The sequence below is a fragment of the Drosophila innubila genome (assembly GCF_004354385.1).
Source record: "Drosophila innubila isolate TH190305 chromosome 2R unlocalized genomic scaffold, UK_Dinn_1.0 1_C_2R, whole genome shotgun sequence".
NCBI lineage: Eukaryota > Metazoa > Arthropoda > Insecta > Diptera > Drosophilidae > Drosophila > Drosophila innubila.
The window spans coordinates 6,533,824-6,553,429 of NW_022995374.1; the positions used below are offsets into that span (position 1 = coordinate 6,533,824).

Here is a 19,606-nt window from a genome sequence, read left to right on the forward strand (position 1 = left end):
TTCGAATACGATTCACAATCGAATTCGCATTCACATTCGCACTCGAATTCAAATTTCCAATGCATATCTTTTGATGATGATATTTCAAAATAAATGCGTAATAATGATCGTTATTTTTCAAATAGGGATGGCAATCGGAGGATGCAGGGTAGGTATGCCTGTTCCCCCAAAAATTTATGGAATGACTGTTGCATAATGTATAGCCAAACATTTAGTCATTTAGGCAACTGACGCATGCCACATGGGGCATATCAAATATTTTGCTTGGCTTCCACAAAACTTGACGTAGGCTGGTACGCAGCTACACTTGCTGCCTGCCAGGGCTGCAATCAAATGTGGCAATTTAATTTATTGTTTATTTGGCCAAAATGACTGCAAGGCTACAGCACGGACATGCCGCATGTGGCAGCGACTTGGGGCAGCTGTTGCTGTGGCACGTAAACCCAAAATGCTTGTAAATAAATAATATTTGTCTCTGCTGCTGAACAACAACTGAGAGAAGAACCCTTCAATTCTGTCTTGTCTTCTGTCTCCTGGCCAAAATTGAAATTAATGACTCGATGCGGCTTTGGCTGTGGCATGTATCTCTGGCAGTGCCCCACGGCTCGTCAATGATGCGTGCCTGCTCTGCCAAATCAAAGCAAATCACTGAAGTTCCTCCCTTTCGCATTCCCAATGCCCAACCCACAACTTACCCCGTAAAGAAGGAACGTGGCATCTCTTTATGCCTCCCCTGGGGGCAAGCAGCAAGGCAGCAAGGCAGCAAGGCAGCAAGTTGCGGCTGACGCAGCTGATTATTATGATTATTATCATTATTATTAGTGCTGCTTGGTGGCATGCCTCATATTGTATGCCTGCAAATAAACGCAAAATAAACGAATTTATTACATTTATAAACGGAATTTTGTTAAATATTTGTGGCTGCCACAATTGCGGTGTCTCTGCCTCTTTGCCACGCCTGTGGTTGCCTTTCGCAAAGTCAATCAACTTAATTAAAATTAAATAAATATGTATTTTTAATTAAAAATCAATCACATGGCCATTCCATTGATGACATTATCAATGGCTCGTTGCATCCACATTTGAAGCACAAAAGAAAGAAAAAAAAATACAATTTAAGCTCATTCGTTGCTTTATATCAAATGCAATTGACTGAAAATGCTCTTCATAATCGCAAATTGCCAATCTGTGCTTATCAAGCCACTTCTTAATTTCACTTTAATTATCAGTGCATACTTTTATTTTTAGCTGAAAAATTCATAGCACACACAATTAAAAAAAAAAACTATAAATATAAATATTTAATTTGTCAATTGTTGCAACATTTAACATTAACATTTTGGCTTATGGGTTGGTTAAATAAAACCTATTTATTTTATATTCTATACCAATTTCAAACTAGATTATTTGCAAAGAAATTGCGACTATTCTAGAAACTGAACTCGAGAGCTGCTTGATTGCTTTGTTCTAATTGCAGGGTATTTGCATGAAATTAAAATAATTAAAACTATAAAGTGAGTTTAGAATTTTTAATAAGAGTGTCGCTGCAAATGTCTATTAAATGCATAATTAAGTTTATTAACAAATTGCAGCGTTTGCTTATTACGCGCCACAAATGTCATTAATCATTTAATTGTTTTTAGACTTTTGCACCTGGCCAATTTCACAAGCTGGCAACAACGACAACAACAACAGCCGAAAAACTGGCCAAATTGTGACTGTGTGTGTGTGTAGTTGCTATAATTGTATGCGTATACAATATTTATTATTTATTGCAAGAACAACAACTACAACAACAAACTGTCTAGCAGGACATGCGCTGGCTCCTTGTTCTCGTTCCCATTTTCATGCTCATCCTGTTGCTGGCTTTGTCCTCGCAGCTGATAATGCGACGCGTTATAATTTTTAATTTTAATTTAAAATGCACTTTCGCACACTGCAAAATGCGTGAACTCTACCCTTTACTCCACCTCCCACTGCCCAGCGCTTACAGTCTGTGTTTATTCGCGAAATGAGTTTTAAATTAATGTGATTTTTGTTATTTATGAGCTGCAACAGCAGCAGGGACAGGACAACATGGCGTATGCGCAACTTAAAGCCACAATGTGCTTGCATTGGGCAAACGAGCCGCATTTAGGCCAAATCGCAGTGCGAAATTGCTAAACAAATCAGCAACAGGCAAACAACAGCACAAAAAGCGACAGACACAACACACACACACACACACAGACACACACAGCTGTAACAAATGTAAATTGTGTCGCACACACACATGTTTAAATTTTAAACTCATAAAATATGCAATCAATTTACTGCCTGAAATTGAAGCCCCTTTTCGACTCAATGGCCTAACCGCACCTGCTGGCCCTAAACAGCTTCCCCTCCCCTCCCCTCCCTCTACCTTCTCCTGCTCTGCTCAGTTTTCCGCTCTTTGCTCTGATGCAGCTCATTTGCAATTCTAATTGTTTTCCAAATTCATCAATCGCATTTAGTTTTCTCATTCTCTCTCCCTCTCTCACGTTCTCTCACTCTTCTTTCTCTGTCCTTCAGCAATTGATTTAAGTGTTGTTGCTTTTGTGCTTGCTTTGCTTTCATTTCATTTTGTTTCCCATTGAAATTGATAATAAATTGTTGCCTGTCAATAATTTTAATACCATGTGTCTATCACGCTGTAATCCGCCCTATTTGGCCACGCCCACTCACTGCCTCCCAGCACAAACATCAAACAGTTGCTATGAGCTGTGATTGATACATATAATTGATTTGCCGCTACAAAATATTGCCACATGCGGCACAGTTGACAACGATTTTTACCATTTATCTGATTTCTTTTTTTTTGATATTTAATTTATCAATTTTTTTCGTTAGTAATGCTCTTTAAACGCTTAACAGCACATTTAATATATTCATACAATTCTTTCAGCTAACTTACCCCGCCCCACTGCCCCTTCCTCTACCTTCTACTCCAGGCAAGTTTCGCATTTGATTTGCAAATAAATGTAGCATAATTTTGGGCGCATTTTAAGCTGTGTCATGTCACGCATTGCTGACCAGCTGCCCCGAATGGGGGCAATGTTTGATATGCGTGCCACATGTAGCAGCAGCAACAGAAGCAAGTCTCTAGCCACGTTTTAATCACATAGTGAATACTGCTTGAATATCGGGTGAATAGCAAAGTGAGTGCGTCGTGAATGCAGCTGCCACTGGTCATGCCCCATCGATAAGAACGATAATAAATCAAGCGCCTTCCACGTTGCGGACATTTCCGCTTCCGTTGCGCTTTGTCATGTTCAGGGTAGGAGATCCATAGGTTGAGGGGTCAAGAGGGGAATAAACAATGCAGCCTGTCTTTGTTCAACATCAAAAGCGAAGTCAACATTTAGCGGCCCATTTGACGCAATCAATGATGTTGCTAAAGCTACGCCTCCTCTTTAGACCCCCCTCCCCCCCTGCTTACAACCCCTCTTTACAACCCCGCTCAACCTTTTCTAGCAACGCTTTTGCACCCTCAATCAACTGAATAAGCAAGCGGCCAAGCATTGAAATTTGATGAAGTCAACACGCATTAGCATTACGTCTCTGTGTGTGTGTGTGTGACTGTATGTGTGTGAGTGTATGTGTGTGTGGCACAAAGGAAAAATCTCTTATTTATAATCACTTACATCCGACTGGCAAATCGCTTGGAACGGCACAAAAAGCGCCTTAGGTCAAAGAAAACGTAAAACAGGCAAGAAAAAAGCGCACAAAATACATATTTATATACCCTGTAAGCAGTGTAGCAGCTGTTGGGATATGCCAGAGTTTTAGACATGTGAACTCTTGTCAAACACTTTTAATTCATATATTTAAATATTTATTATTCATATCTTGAAAGTTAATTAGACATTATTTATTAAAATTAAAGATTTTATGATTATTTTTGACTGCAAAACTAAGCCAAAATAAAATTAAAATATCAAAGAGTATTAAATTTATGAAATTATTTTATGTCTTTAACCGAAGCTCTATTTTAAGAATTTTAAAATCTTTAATAATTCAAGAGTAACTGCTAATTCATCATCCATATTTCAAAATGATTTTCTGTTTTCTTTACGATTTCTTTGCAAAGCTGTTGTTGTATGTGTGTTGTGGGCGTGTCCAAAGTGGGCTGGGGCAAATTATATGGCACTTTAATTTGCGTGCGACGCATTTAATGATGCGTATACGCAACGTTGACCCGGGGAAAATGAGGTAGGCAGCGTGGGACGACATTGCATATCAAATTAATGAAGCTTAAAGGAAAAAAAAAAGGCAACTTCGAAGAAGAACAATAATTAAAACCGATGCCGCTGTAAAGTGTGCAACGTCAGCAACAAAAGGCAAAGGCGGAAATAGGAAATAAGGCAGAGACAGAGACAGAGACAGGGGCGGAAGCGAAAGCAAATAAATGACATTAAGCGCTTAACGTTGTCTTAAAAAATGTCTTTGCCACACTTTGCAGCTTTCAACTCGGCCTGCAACTTTATGCAATTATGTTAATAACAATGAAGCGTCAACGAGCGCAGTGTAAAATGTGTGTGAAGAGGCAGAAGAGGCAAGAAGAAAGTCAAGAAGAATGTTGTGCAAACTTTTCGTTTTGTATTGTAGCTGGCTGGGGTAGTTAGGTAAATAGCGGTGGCAAAGGGGCGTTTATTTTAGCTCGCTTTACACATAATGAAATAATTGCGCCGCCTGAAAGTATGCAACGGCATTTGCAGGCGCACAGATTGCAAAGTTTTGAGCATATAATTTAATAAGTAATCGCTGCAGCAGGCCAAAAGACAGAAAGACAGTCAGGCAGTCAGGCAGTCAGGCAGTAAGGCAGACAGAGAGTCAGACAGTTAATACAACATTCCAGCTAGCTGGCAGCCAGCAGGCAGTTTATGTGGCATGTGCCACAAAAATATTCAATTTTACACATTTCCCATTTGCCAAGGCATTTTCTTTGGGCCAGCTTTGCTTAATTGCAGCATAAACTTGGCCTTATTGGCAAGTCCGATAAACTTGAGCTTGTAATAGAGACGGCAACAGAGAGAACGAGTGGGAGAGACAGAGAGAGAGAGAGAGAGAGATGGTGAATTCTTAATAAATTGCAGTGTTACAGCAAAAAATGTGGAAGGGGGTGTCTTACATATGCATTACATGTGTAATTTGTGCTGAGTATGTAACGAAATTAGAACTTTTGCAGAGTCTAGAAAATGTTGCAGCCGGAAAACGGGCAAAACTTGTGGAAAATCTCTCACTCTCTATATGTTTTTTTTTTTACTTGCGCAAGGAAATGAAGTGCCAGGCTGAAGGCATCTCTTTCCCTCTCTCTGTCTCTCTCTCTCTCTCTCTCTCTCTCTCTCTCGCTTGGTGTGTGCTTCTCTAGGAAGTGGCAGACAGTTAGCAAGTTGAGTCTATACGGCAGATTAACTTGTAGCAGCGTTGCATGCAACAAACCGACAAGCGGCAAGGCGGCAGAGGGAGGTGGGCAGGGTTAGCCAACATTTCGCCCTTAAAATGCAGTTGAAGAAATTGAAAAAGTTTGCTTTTTTATTTTTTTTTGTATTTTTTTTGCTATTTTTTAGCAACGTGCATAATGCAAAGTTCATGCTAGTTTCGGTCTCAGCTCTGTCTGTCCGTCTGTCCGTCTGTCCGTCCGTCTGTCCGTCTGTCAGTCTGTCAGTTTGCTTGGCAGCCTTCTGTCTGATGGTCTCTGTCCGTTGCTCTGGCAAGTCCTTCTTGTGTGTGCATTGAGGCATGTCCTGTTGCAGCAGCTGCAAAAGAAATTGCTACAAAAGGAAAGGAACAGCACAAAGTACACACACTAGCACGCACACACACACACACACACACCACACACACACGCTACATATGTACTTAGTTGCAATGCCACGCCCACTTGGCCAACATGTGTTGCTCAACGCCTTCGCCGTGAAGACAGACTCTTAAATAACACAACTTGACGCTGTTATAAAATTCAAATTAACTCCTACTCATACGTGTGTGTGTGTGTGTGTGTGTGCGAGTATGCGAGTGTGTGTGTGTGCTTGTCTTTTACTCTAATATGAAAAATGAAAACAAATCTTAATTAAAAATTATTGTTGACACTTTTTGCGCCTCGCTTTTTTTATATCCTCAAGTTGTTTAACCTCCTTTCTGCTTTTTAATTTCTGTTTAATTCTTTTTTGCTGTTCTACGCGGCGTATGTGTAATTCACAGGAGTTGACTGAAAGACAATTAAAATACTCGCAGCTTCAATAAGTGTTTTGCAATTGCTTTAAATATCATAAAATTTTTTGTTACCAAGTTTTTAAATAAATCCGGAAAAGAGCTTAAAATATTTAAGGTGATTTTCTATAGTGGTTTTAAGCTTTAAATAAAATCTACATATATCGAGAGAGATAGTTGGAGGTAAGGGAGTAAAAGAAGGGAGTAAAAGAAGAAAAAAAGAGAGGTCGAAATTTATTAAGCTCTTATTTTGCTGCAATACAAGCAACAACTAGATTTTTTTTGATATATATTCGAATAGCAAAGTTATTTAAGCTCCAAATTTCTAGCAGTTTTAACAAACAATGCCAAACTTTAAGCAGTAATTTTCCATATAAATAAACATTCACTTGCAAATCCGAGAGTATTATGCAAGCTCAATAAGCGAGAAAAGCAAAGCGAAAACAGATTTGATTAGGCGCATAGAATAAGCGTCGGAATTTTGGCCATAATTTGCAGAGACAAGCACGAAACTTAAATAGCAAACTAAAGTCAAGTGGCAGCAATTGAAATTGTGGCATGTATAAAATTCGGAGGCACACACACACACACACACACACACACACACACACAGACACACACACACACACACACGCATGGCATTAAGTCGAGGCTTATCGATTAGCTTAAATTGCCGCACGGCGATTGAGTTTAATCCGCGCTTTAATAAAGCCGCGTCAAGCGTCTGAACGACTCAGCGACTGAACGACAGCGGCAGCCATTTTGTCGAAATCTGCTTTACGCTTTAAGCAGCTTTAAGCTGAGTGCCGTGTGAGCTCTCAGCGAGTTTTTACAAAACTTTTTCTGTGGCAAGCGAAAAGTTGAATTTCAACTTTGTTACGCAGTTTTTCGAGTTTGACATTTTTATATATATGTATTATTATTATTATTAAGAACGCTGTTAACCCCTTGTTGACGACTCATTTAAAAGTACAGCTAAACTTTGCTTGCCACACACATAAAAAGTAGGGGGGGAAGGGGGAAGGGGCAGAGTTGCGAGCTCATTGCATGCAAATAAACATTCAATATACAAGAGAACTAACACAGCAACATGTCGCGTTGCAGGATAAAGTTTTGGGCTAAATTGTTGTTGCTTCTCTGTCTTTGTTTTTTCTTCTCTTTTTCCCTATCTTTCTCTCTCTGTCTTTCTTTACCTTCTATATCCCATTGTCGACTGTCTTTTCAATTGCTTTCTATCAGTGCACTTTGATTTTCTTCCTCTTCAATGAGTGACTCAATTGTTTGCGCATGTTGCAAGTACTATAGCATGTAGCAAGTTGCAAGTAGCTAGTTGCAAGAGTCGTTTAGTTTTACGACAATGTCGTGTGCGGTTTTGCAACTTGGCAAAAACTATGCATTTAATTTTGTTATTTTATTAGTCTAGTGCAACTTGAACTTGCCACTTGCCAGTTGCAACTAGCAACTTGTAACTTGCAGCTGATTAAACTCGAGAATAACTGCAACTCTTTTACACCTGACGCGAATCTCTAATGTGAGTTAACATTGTAAGTTTAGGCCAATTAAAAGCTGGCTAATACGCTTATCAGCTGCAATTAGTGGCAAATCATAGACGTGTCTGCCACATGCCTCCTGCCCCTGCTCCTACCCTTTGGCTGCCTCCAACATGACTCGGTCCATAAACAGCTTGTTAAATGTTGCTTTAAGCCAAGAAATTCTTGGTAAGCAGTGACACTTGCCATAAAAAACAAATTAAGCTGAAACTGAAAAGTTTTAAAAGACTCGCAATTACTTTTAGCCGCACTTTAGTGGAACTAATTAAATTTAATAGCTGCTGCTAAATTAAATCTTATACAAATTTCGAGAAGTTGAAATAAACAAAACAGAAAGAGTGAAGAATAGTAGTAAAGTAATATAAATAAAAGGCTGGTTTCTTTAATTAATTTTGTCTGGAATTTTATGTTAAAATAATAGTACCATTTTAGTTTAATTTATTAAATTTAATTAAATGAAAATTCGTAGTTTTGAGACAACATTTTAAATCTTGCAGCTTTGTTTATCAGTGTAGAAATAATATTTTTGAAATATTATAGAAAATTGTAAATGATATTTAATAGAAAAGTGAAGCCAAGCAAATATCTTGTATAATATTTGTATTAATTTAAATAGCTCATGGGTTAGACGGGGTTGGGGAGGGCTCAACTAATATTATAGGCATTCGTTCAACATTTGCATAATATATATTACCTTGCCACAAACTGTGGCAAGTGTACATTTCGTTCCACCTTATTGGCTTCCAATGGCCGTCGGCTTTGCTTTCCTTTTCTTTGCCCTGACTTGGCTTAGTTGCAAAGTTATTTTGCTTGCAGCTCCTGCAACACAACACCACCGCACCACCATGCCACCACACCACTGAGCTGGGCAGGATCCGTTTGCCTTCCGTTGCAGCCTATGGAAACTAGTCGTAAAGCTGTACGAGTATATTGGTAATGCCATGTCATGCAACTGCAACTGCAACTGCAACCTTCGCGTTGTGAGAAACTCTGCACCTTGCAACAGCACACAGAAAGAGACAGCAGCAGCAGCAGCGAGTGAGAGTGAGAGTGAGGAGCAGAGTGTATAGCATTCACAATGAGGACATCAAGTCACCACACACTTGCAACCCCGTTGCGCTCTTTTCAAATGGAGCACAAGAAACAAGGCAAGCTACATTTTTATGCAACCTTTCCACGGCAAATGCCAAGGAAAATTGCGACGACAACGGCTTCAAATTTAAATCGCCACAAAATTGAAATTGCAAAAAACTCTTCAGTTGCTCAAATGTCCAGCAAACTCTTTGCTCAACAAGCAATTTAAATAACAAAATAAATACCAAAATAGGGATAAGAAATCATTGAATTTTATTCGCTCAGATATGAAATTCGAGTTATTAACTTGCAGTTTTCAGCAAACTGCAAATCAATATTGAACAGAACGCATTTTTAAATTTGAGCCATCTAAATTATCAAGCTCTTAATATATATTTTCCCTACCTTAAACAGTACTTAAGCTTGATTGCTAAGCAGTGAAAAAATATAGATAAAATCAATATCTTTATCGCTATTTCTAAAAAAGTGTGAATCTATCTTTAAGATAACTTTACAGAAATAAATCAAAGAAATATACAAACAAGATGAAAAAGCAACATTGAACAGAACGCAGCTAAAATACAGAGCCTTAAAAATGATCAAGCTTGTAATATATATTTTCCCTACATATAATTTTTAAAATTGATTTTTAAACAGTGGAAAAATAAAATCAGTGTCTTAATTGCTCTTATTTAAAAATTGTGAATCTATCTTTAAGATGCTTTTACAGAAATAAATCAAAGAAATATACAAATAAGATGAAAAGGCAATATTGAACAGAACGCAGCTAAAAAAATTAACAAGCTCTCAATATATATTTTCCATACATATAATTTTTAAAATTGATTCTTAAACAGTGAAAAAATATGGATAAAATCATTATCCTTATCGCTATTTCTAAAAAATTGTGAATCTATCTTTAAGATACTTTAACAGAAATAAATCAAAGAAATATGCAAATAAAATGACAATGCAATGTTATTATTTTTTTTTAATTTAAAAAGGCAGACACAAATTCAAAAAAAAATATCAAATTTGGCTGTTTGAGATAAGCAATTATTAAGAAATTATACCAACTTTTTTTTTAGAATATAGAATCCTTTGTTTAACTACAAAAACGAATTTTATTTCATCTTAAAAATGGCATGACCTTGAATTTTCTTTTATTAATTTCATAATGTTTTGCTTTAAATAGTTAGTTTCATTTGGGAAGTATTGAAGTAAGTTTCCCAGATTGAATTAAATTTAATCTCGAGTCTGTTAAGCTTTTGTTTATTATTTATTAAATTTATGTTTATAGCATCTATGTTTTATTTCAGTCAAATATTTATGTAATCAATTTGATTGCATTAGCCTGCCTGTTTTCACAACTTTCTCTCTCTCTCTCTCTCTGTCTCTCTCTGTCTCTCTGTGGCTTCATTTTTTGTGTTGACTGGCTAAAAAATGTTTCCCAAAATTGTCGTCAGCTTCGGTGTTGCAGTTGTTGTGTTGCAGTGTTGCTTCTGTGTCAATTGAAGCACATTTGTTGCTTGATTTGCGCGCGTGCTCGTATTTTGCATAACAATTGCAACTCGAGAGGGGGATGGGGGGGGAAGGAGGCGCCTCTCCTGGGAGCATCGTTCGGGGCACAATTGATTTAAATGTTTGCGCACATGTTTCCAGCCAGCAGCGTGCAACAAAAAGAAAATGCTAGAAAAACTGATGCTGCTGTGTGGCAGCTGAACGAATGCCCAAAAGCGCGAATAACCGAAAAGAATTCACGTAATAATATGCAGACAGCCAAGAGGAAGAGACAGAGAGGGAGAGTGTGGTGTAAGGGAGAAGGCAAAAGGCATCGATGTGCATTCAAATGCAAGGGATGTGACTTGGGGACAGGGCAATCGGAGGGGGTGTTACAATTGTCGCTGCATGTCGCTGGGCGTCAACAAAATTTTTCCAACTCAATTACCAAGCAACTGCAACGTGTGGCAAATCTCAAGTGGCAACAGAAGCTGATGCAAGCAGCAAATAAACTCAAATATTGACAGGCAGCATTAGTGTTGCAGCAAACGGGCGTAGCTGTAGACAGGAGGCGTGGCAGTGCCACATTTAAGTTGCACTAGCAAAGAAATGGAATTTAAAGGCTCTAGTTGTGGCATGTGCGGCAAGTGTGGCACGTGTGGCAGCTGCTGCTATTTATATTTGCCTGCCACAAACAGACAGACAGACAGCCTGACAAGCTGAAACCATAAACCTTATACACAACTACAACTACAACTACACCTACACACAACTAGCACTAATAAATAAACAAAGACAACTGACAGCAGCAGCAGCAGCAACCAAGAGATGCACGGTTTCTGCAACTGCCACCTTGCCACCTTGCCACCTTGCCACCTGAATCCCCTCTCTAAGTTGCTCTAAGTCTCTGTCAGTGGCTAATCACTCATATAAATAAACCTCAGTTGTATGTGCCTTGTTCTTATTATTATTATTGTTAGTGTTGTTGTTGTTGTTGTTGCACATTTGTTGCAGGTAACTGACAACACAGTGTTGTTGTTGCTGTTGTTTGGCATATGTAAATTATGCCAGTGCCAAGTCAGCCACTTAACTCAGCATGCAACTCAACCGTGTCTCTTCTTGTCTCCCTTGTCTCCTACATCTTCTCCTCCTCCTCCTCCTCCTCCTTCTCCCTCGTCTCACTGAGTTTTTTCTTTGCTGTCAGAGTTGAAAATTTGACGCTCACCCATCAACGTCAACACACCACGTTGCAGTTCTTGCTGATTACAAAAGTCAACTCTTGGTCTCTTCTCTTCTTCCTTCTTCCTTCTCTCGTCTCTCCATCTTTCGTCTTGTTCTCCCTGCATCTGTCACTTCTTCTCTCTATTTATCTCTTGCTCGTGTGTTTTTTTCTCTGGCACTCAGTGTCTACAGTTGCACATACCCCGTGCTCATAAATTTCACAAAAAAGGGCATCATAAATTTATCGAAATTTATATGACAATCGGCAATAGAAGCAGCAAAAGGCAGCAATTCCATTTATAATAGATTTATATAAAATACTTAGATCTGTTATAATCTGTTAAAGATCTGTTATATAATTTAGTTTTTATTTTTTGGGATTTTTGCGATTTTCATAAACGAAAATTTTTAGCATAAATACTCTAATGTTCAAGTGGAAATCTAATTGAATAATTTAATTTAATTTATTTAAATTAAGTAAAATTTGTATTTCACATAACATTAGGTTCAAGACAATTTATTATAAAAAATCTACATAAAATATGATTTTTTTTAAGTATGCACTGCCAAACTTTCATAATTTTCTAACTTGGATTTATATTATAAAAGTCATACCTAGTCATACGTAGATTTTTTCTGAAAAATCTCAAGAGTTTAAAAAAAAAACCGAATAGATGGAAATGTCTAAATCATAAAATTTACAAATACACATAAATTTATAGCGTGGCTTTCAAGTCGGTACAAATATAATATTTACATCATAGACCTTGAGTGTTTGAATTTGTTGTTGTTGTTGTTATGGTTGTTGTTGCACTCCATGTGAGCAAATACTTGATTAAAACTCTGTTTGGGCGCCGCCGAGCAAAATGTAAATCATTCATATGCCAGAAAAACAGCAACAGCCGTGGTTGTCTCTCTGTCTCTCTCTCTCTCTGTCTATGTGTGTGTGTGTGTGTGTCTAGGGCGGTGGCTGTATGGGCGTGGCTAATGAGCAGCTCTTGGCAATATGCAGTTGCTGTAATTTTGGTTTATGGCTCAAGTGTTTGGCTTGAGCTGTAAGTTAAATATATCTACACAGACAACGTGACGTATGCGCAATGTTTGCAGAGGTTGCTCTTCAAGTTGGTTAGGGAGTCTTGAAGCAGAGCTGGGTAATTGATATGAAGACTAATAGTATTACGAGATGTTTGCCAAGGCAACAAAAAATCAACACACACACACACACACAGACACACAACAACAACAACAACTACAACGAGGGCTACTTGAGCTGCTTTTGAGCCAGCAAAATTGCTTGCATCAGCTGTAAAATTGGCAAAAGGACAAATGAAATAAATATGTTGCCGTTGGTAAAGTATTGACTTGAGTGTTGCCAATTCCCCATTTCTTCTTGCCTCATCCACCTTTCGCCACCTTTTGTCATCATTACAAACGCCAATTCGCTGTCAAATGCAGCTGCGCTCCGTCTATCTCTCTCTCTCTCTCTCTCTCTGTCTGTTCTTTGCTCTCTTTCTCTCTCTTTTTATCTTTCTCCTTGCAATTTGATTCATCGCTTTGTCGAATGTCAACATTTTGAATCATTCACTTGACTTGGCGTCAGTCAAACTGCAACTTTAACAAAAAGCTGCTTTAGTAGTGATTTTTCGAGTGTAAAATACCCTGTTTTAAAATAATTTCAATGCGCTAGCTATCATATTAGAAATCTTAAGTTATATTTTAAATTTCCTATATATTTTTGCAAGCGTAAAGTTATATTATTACATTTTTAATAAATACAAGTTATGGCAATTATTATTATTAGATCATACTGATTTTTTCGTTAGTCTGGCAACCTTTTTATTTTGTTTAATTTGAATTTGTAGTAAGTTTTTTCTTCACTTTATGTCATACCAAATATCTGAATGATTATGTTTGAGTTTAATAGTGTGTTCGTAATTTGGAGTCTGGTAAGAAACGAACTTCTTTTTCTTGCTATATCTATAGTACTTATACATATCTGCAACAAATATTTTAACATGTGCTTCAAAAACTTGTTCATGTATTTTATTATTTACAGGGTATTTAAACGATTATAGTTATGCCTTAAATATTCATATTGTCTGACTAAATGTCCGTTTATTCAACTGTCTGTCTGTTTTGTCAATTTTTTGAGTGCCTGTATCTTTCGAGTATATTGCTATCGGTTCTGTCTATCTGCCTCGTTTGTCTGTCTGCCCGCCTGTCTGACTGTCGCATACACACACACATACATAGACACCCATCGCCGTCATGTGTCAAACTCTGTATGTCGACTTCTGACATAATATTGACAGCTAAACAAATCCAATTATGCCCAACTCCTGTGCAAACGTAACCGAAACTCGCAATCGAATCGAATTTGTATGCGAACAAGATTTTAGCTTCTAACTTACGAAATATGCTAAATGCTGACCATGTTTCAAGCTGTCTCTGTCTTTCTCTCTCTCTCTCTTTCTGTCTTTCTGTCTCTCTGTTAGTGTTGGCTTTAACCACTTCAAGTGTGCGTGTGTTTGTATTTGTATTGGCCATGTTCGTTCAAGCGCTTTAAACGTTTTCCCACTGCTGACCAGAGAGAAAGACGATATTTCAATATTCCGATATGCTGTTGCTTCTGTTGTTGTTGTTGTTGTTGTTGTTGTTGTGGCGACAGTAAATTGCGTAGGTGTGCAATTGAATTATTGCAGTCAATGCACACATTCACACTGCCTACTCACCTCTCTTTCTCCTCCTATCTCTCCCTCCCTCTCTCTCTCTCTATGCTATCATAAATATGAAATTTTGAGCCTGCCTGCGTAGCTTGGTTGCACATTACACCACACACACACACACACCGCAACCTTAGCCAGCTCCCAAGTATGCAGCAGCATTGTGGCATGCCCCATGCTGTCCAATCCCAATGCTCTGCCTTGCTGTTTGCTGTGCCAACTCTCCAGGCTGTGCCAACAAGCATTTTACGGTTTATTTTTGGGGCATTGAATGCAAATATTGGCATAAATTTTGGCTGTTGCGGTTGCTCTGGGCGTGGCATGCGGCATGTGGCATGTGGCAGTAAGCAACCCCAAAACTCAGTTACAGCCACAGCTTCAGCTTGGCCAATTTTCATTTGGCTTTTAGCACACGCACACACACACCATACACACACACACACACACACACACACACACACACACACATACACACACTCTCACACACACACGCTTGACTGCATTGTTTGCTGACTGACAGAATGCACTTTGGATTTTGGGTTTTTGGATTTGAAATTTGCAAATTTTTGGCCTTTTGTTCGTATTTTTTTTTTTTTTTGGACCAGCAAATCGATAGGCCAAGTGCGTTACATTTTCGTGCTAAGCATGAAATTTAATAAAAACAACAAATTTGTTATCAACAAAATGCTGGCAGCAGCTGCAGGTGGAAGCCTTATTGGGCAGGGCTTTGTTTTAGGCCCTGTCAGCACAACTTTAAATGGACTGTAGGTTGGCTTCTGCTAAAGCAACTTAAGAAAAACACTGAGAAAAAATATGCTCAAAATAAAAATTTTAAATAAAAAGTAACTTAAGAAGTAAAAAAATTTTAAAATAACAAGAAAACTTCTAGCTGCATATAATAGAGTTTCCAAATACTAAACGATATTAAACTTTAACAAAATATATTAAAAAGATAAGTTGGATTTTCGACTTTTCAGTCTTTTTAATTAGTGTGATTCCTGAAGCTGATTATAATCAATTTCATAAAAGAAATTTTAAATATATTTGTAATATTACCCAGTTCATTGTATTTAAATTAGCTTTTCTTCTGTACAAATTTCATTAAACAGCTATGACTATTTCTCGCAGTGTGGATTTGCTTAACGCCTACCACATGCTTGTGATTTATGTGTTTGTTTTTGGTTATGCGCATTTATCAACAGCAAAGGAAGCACAACAAACAGAACACAGAAAACAAGAATGAGAACAAATGACAGATCAGCTTTTTAGGTAGCATTTACTTAGGGCCAAAACGTTTATTTAGTCGCCAGGCGGCGAAAAAGAAGAGAAAAATAAGAAACACTATTTGAATTTCATACGAAAAGCACTCAAGAGCACACGTTAAGCAATTCAAATCGAATTCGAAACCATTTTGGCTTCATCGAGTTGCCCGAGTTCAAAGTTCAATTAAGTGAAGCATTTTGGGGGGGATTTGCGTTGGCATTGTTAAGCCTTTGATTGCTATTTAGGCCAAACATATAAATTTACACGGCTTCGACATGGTTGCGGACAACGCCCACTATCTCTACCGAAACTTCAGGCCCAAACTCAGCCCACAACTGACCCGAATCAATAAATTAAGCGGGTCCATGAAGCGGCTTTAAACTTGTGCCGCAACTTTTTTTTTTTTTTTTACGGCTACGGGAAATTGGCAAAAACATCAAAGAAGTTTCGTGGCTCGGCCAAAAAGTATGCTACAAAATGTTAGTTGTGCCTAAAACTATGCTAATTTCCGACATGACTTTGTCTGTTGTTTTTCTGCATTTTTCGTTATTATTCTGTATTTTTTTGTTGTAGTATTTCAAGTCCTGTCTGTACACTTGTCTTTGTTGTCCTAAGTAAACCAATTTGTTGTTTGCCTTTGTGTGCGTTTGCCTAAGTGTGTGTGTGTGTGTGCGTGTGTGTGTGTGTCTGAGCTTGCCTCAAAATTCTATTAAAATCGCATAAATTACAAACTCGATTTCCAGCTGGCGAGGCGACGAGGCGACAAACGCATTTAAATACATTTTAATTAGCTGCCAAGGCAAAAGGACGCAGAGTCCTGTGGCAATCACGCCCTCTCATTCCCATTCTCAAGCCACCTCTCCCCCACTCTGCCTCCCTCTCTGCAACTAAATGCTGCCTTTGATTTCGTTTAACAGCCTCAAAGTGTGCTACAGTTTTTTTTTTTTTTGCTTATTTCTTTGCTTTTCGTTCGTTTTTCCGTTCATTTTCCGCTTTCCATTTATACAAAAGCTACTTAGACACGACTTTGGCTGCAGCCAGCAACAATGAGCGCGAGAGCGAGACAGAAAGAGATTGAGAGAGAGAGAGAGAGGGAGAGAAAAACAGATTGGGCAATGGCCAAGGCAAAATGATGAAAGGCATTTGGCTCTGATGTTTAGTTGCAAAACAATTAAGCTGAAAGCAAAGCTGTGTATTCAAGTTTGTGTGTGTGTGTGTGTTCGTAGGGAGCGTGTGTGTGTGTGTGTCTTCTGTGTGAAATGAGACGCAATCACATTGAAGAAGATCAAGTAAGTGTGCTTCAATTCAGATTATATGACTAAAAAATGCCCTTTGACAAATGCAAACAGTTTTTTTACATAAAAAAAGATTGAATAAATCTTTGACTGATTTCTTATTATTTTAATGTTATATTTCTAATGCTACATACCAAATTTCATAGTGCTTACTGCAAAACTCGCTGAGTTCAAAGAGATTAATTAAGATAGATATATATAATAATATATAATATATATTATATCTATGTTTTTAACTGCACTAAAAATCCCTTTATTTAGTTCTTACTGCAAAACTCGCTGAGTTCAAAGAGATTAATTAAGATAGATATATATAATAATATATAATGTATATAATATCTATGTTTTTAACTGCACTAAAAACCCCTTTGTTTAGTTTACTGTTTTAACAGGGTATAATCACACTAAGCGCAAATGTAGTGGCATTGACAAATGTAGAAACAAATAGAACATAAGCATTAATAGTGTGGCATTAATTCGAAGGAGCAACATATAGCAAGATCTTAGGCAGCCAATTATAGGCGCAGACCTCTATTAATATGCTTAGATAAGTATGTGTTCTTTAAACACATTTGGCAGAAAGTAAAGGCCAAAATGAAAAACCCACTTGGCAACAACTTGAGGTAATGTTTGCAAATGTCAGGATACTACGTCAGCCTGAGGCACAGTTTGCATAAATAATTCAGTTGAAAGGACGCTTTTAGGCTCGAAAACTGTTGTAGACAAAACTGCTTAAATATGCATAATTACCTGAGACATCAGGAGGCGCCTCCTCAAGATTGCCACTAGCCTAGCCATCAAGTCCAAGTCGAGTCGACACGAGTCAAGTCAAGTCAAGACGAGTCGAGTCGAGTTGAGTTGAGTTTTTGGAGTCTCTAGTCAAGTCAGCCGTGCCCCTTGTGCCGGAAGTGTGTGCTCCAGAGCATCCCAAGGCACTTGGCATAAATTTTCCGAATTGCCTGCAAAAGTAAACAAGTAGAAATATCATAAATAACAGTTGTATGATGGGGGGAAGTGAGTTAAAAGCACAGATTTAACGCATGGCAAATGGGAAATGTGACAAGTGCCTTAAAAAAATGGCTACATTGAAATAATACACAAAAACGGTAATTTAATATTTAGATAATTGTCTTTGAAAGTGTGAGCTATTTTCTCAGTACCTAATAGTAAGGAGTTTTTAAAAAAGTTAAGCAAAACATAATAAAAATAATATTTAAAATATTTCTTCTTATAAAAGCTTATAATTTAACTGACTAAAATATTAAATATATTATTTGAAGACCATTTTTAGTTAGTTAGAGTTTATAAAGTCAATAAAAATTTAAAAAAATACCAATTAAAACAATAAACTAATAGATTAAACAATACCTTGATTTTCTGCAATAAAAATCAGGTTAACAAGCTGCTAATTCCCGCATTCACAACAATAAAACAAGTAAAAACGAATTGTGAGGGTGACAACGGTTTACTTTGAGCCCCCACTAATAAAAATAATTGAAATATGCTGCTAATGTTCCTGAAGCAGTGGCAACGAATCAACAAACCAAACAAACCGAAATGGCAATTGCCTCGATTCCACAGTGACACGCAACATTGTCATGAGCATGTCAGGAGTGTCCCCATCCCGTGTCCCCATCCCTGACACAAATTACAGCATTTCCACAGACTCGCATTGCTGCCACACACACAGAGAGAGTTGCACATTCCACATGCCACAGTCCACAGTCCACATTCCCATAAATATAATTACAATAATAAAGGAAATATTTACAACAATTGTAAATACCTCGACTGAACTGAAGTACTCAACACGCACGGCCCCGAAATTAATAAACTCCAATTGGCAACGCCTCAACCCCCGCCTCCTCCGGCTACCAGCATTACCCTTCACCCCTCTTTCCCTCGTTTGGGGGTTGCCTGATTGCCGGCGACGTAGCTTCCTGATGAGCGTGTGAGCTCATAAAGATTTCCTGACTGCCTCCGACTCTGACTGCCTGCAGGCTCTGCACACTGTGCGGCACAAAGCAAAGTTGTAAAACTCATTGCTCGACTAGCTGATATCCTAGAAACTTTTGCCTGCTCTACTCTTATAATTTCTGATTGATTATAAGGGTATGGAAAATTGTATAATAGATGGCTGAGGGTCGAAAAAATATTTAATTTTCTAAATGAAAAAAATTAAATTCAGAATCAATTTGGAGGCCAAAGCATGATTAAAATGACATTCCGCTTGAAAATCGGTTCAGTTTTGACAAAGTTATGACAGATTGAAGTTGGTCGGACTTTGGATCAAGCAACTTAACAAGTCAAAATTTTTGTTCAATTTCACATGATTTTTTACAAGAAAATGAAAGGCCTCAGAATCAAGCTTAAAGTGTCGTTTTATACTAATTATGATATAAGGAGTTGATTAAAAGTGAAAACTTTAGATTTTAAATTTTCAATTTTCGAAATTTCAAAGGGTCCCCCTTACCATCGAAATCGAATTTTAGCAAAAAATAATTTTTTTTAACAAGTTAATAAAATTTAAATGCAGAATGAATTAAGAGGCCAAACCATGATCAAAATGACATTCCGCTTGAAAATCGGTTAATTTTTGATGAAGTTATGAGGGATCAAAGTTTTCGAAAAAATGTCAAGGGGTAGGTATGGAAAATTGGATTATGGATGGCTTAGAATCGAAAAAATATCAAATTTTCTAGATGATAAAAATTTAAATGCAGAATCAATTTAGAGGCCAAATCATGAT

General features: G+C 37.6%; 1 long non-coding RNA gene across 1 annotated transcript; it reads right to left on the reverse strand.

Moving 5' to 3' along the window:
• Nucleotides 1-669: 669 nt before the first annotated feature.
• LOC117784381 lies at nucleotides 670-17,810 on the reverse strand. The gene is made up of 2 exons (XR_004617420.1): nucleotides 17,608-17,810; nucleotides 670-854 (listed from the first exon to the last, which is right to left on the reverse strand). It is a non-coding gene; the product is annotated as an uncharacterized LOC117784381 (long non-coding RNA).
• Nucleotides 17,811-19,606: the final 1,796 nt, after the last annotated feature.